The following is a 1,262-nucleotide window of genomic DNA, read 5'->3' as shown; positions in this document are numbered from 1 at the left end:
TCAGGACCTTCAATGACATTTTAGGCATGGTTCCTGTCTTCAAGGAATGTACAATCTAAGTGGAAGTTTAAGTAGTCAGCAAATAAGAGAAGTTCAATGACAAAATATTTCAAGAAAAGCTTCAAATAAGAAAAGGAATATGATCATTTTGTTTCAGAAGAAAAAACTACCTGACGATTTTGATAAAAGAAGTCAGCACTCGCTGGAAGAATTTTAGAGATGAAAATGCTTGCGGGAGAAGCTCATAAGTTGGAGGCTGACTGGGAATATTTCAATAAGAAGGCAGGAAAACAGTCATCATTGGTGACACTGCCGGTGGTAATACTCACAGTGGGAAAGTGCAAGGTGTATTTGGTAGTGAGTAAATAAGTCAATTTGATGAGAACAGAGAAAAATCAATAGAACAAAGAGATGGACTAGATAGAGCCAGGGAGACGGGTGAAGCCAGCCAGGAGCATGTTGATCATTAACAGTCTGTGAACTGTTTAATATTGGACATGTGGAGCTTAGGAGAGAAGCAAAACATCCACCCAGTTGCTGGAAATTTAGGTCAGGGACCAAGGGGAAAAGTCCAGGTTAGAGGTATGGTTGGAAAATCTTCAGTGTCTGAGAAGTAAAATGAAGCCTTCAGAGCAACAGGGAAAGACTGGTCCTTGGGGAATGCCAGCAATGTATAGTGGGGGAGATAAGGAAGGTACGCAGCTGACAGCTAAGTAGGATGGGGCCAGAGACATGTGAGTTCCACATTGTGATAACCACATAGAGAAGGGAGAGGGCCATGCAGAAGCAGAGAGGAAACATTCATAAGGGAGAAGACTGAATGATAATGAGTCAGACCTACTCATAACAGAACCAGACGCCTTTTGTAAGTCTTTGAAAGAACAGATGTCTCCCACAGAACTACACATCTGCAAGCAACAGAAACAGTGGAGACTTATTAGACTAGTTTGGAAAATGGACACAGCCTGCTTTGTTTGAGACTAATTTACCCTTCCTGACTCTCTGTAGTGATCTTAATGAATTAATTAGTTTCTGTTTCACCTTTCTCAGGATAAAACCACTGCAAATAAATAAGGCACCCTGGGGCTGAGTGCAGCTCAGTGGTAGAGCACGAGTTTAGCACAGAGATCCCTGGGATCACTCCTAAGCATTCAGGTAAATGAACAATAGCCAAATCTCCTCTTAGTTTCTGTGCAATCAGCACATCTTAAGTGTTATATAAATTGCTCAGTCTTTTTTTAATTAAAAAAAGTATGGTTTTT

The 1,262-nt window shown here is 40.8% G+C and overlaps 1 long non-coding RNA gene across 1 annotated transcript in view; it reads left to right on the top strand.

The window, feature by feature from the left end:
- Positions 1-598: 598 nt before the first annotated feature.
- LOC115069351 overlaps positions 599-1,262 on the top strand; it is a 3,440-nt gene continuing 2,776 nt past the window's right edge. The window contains exons 1-2 of the long non-coding RNA XR_003848629.1: positions 599-694; positions 1,051-1,155. This is a non-coding gene — a long non-coding RNA (uncharacterized LOC115069351). The remainder of the gene's footprint in view (positions 695-1,050; positions 1,156-1,262) is intronic.

Source organism: Nannospalax galili, unplaced genomic scaffold (assembly GCF_000622305.1).
Source record: "Nannospalax galili isolate Female #2095 unplaced genomic scaffold, S.galili_v1.0 scaffold3233, whole genome shotgun sequence".
Taxonomy (NCBI): domain Eukaryota; kingdom Metazoa; phylum Chordata; class Mammalia; order Rodentia; family Spalacidae; genus Nannospalax; species Nannospalax galili.
Note: the sequence above shows the minus strand (reverse complement) of the source record. Positions and strands in the feature narration are given on the sequence as shown.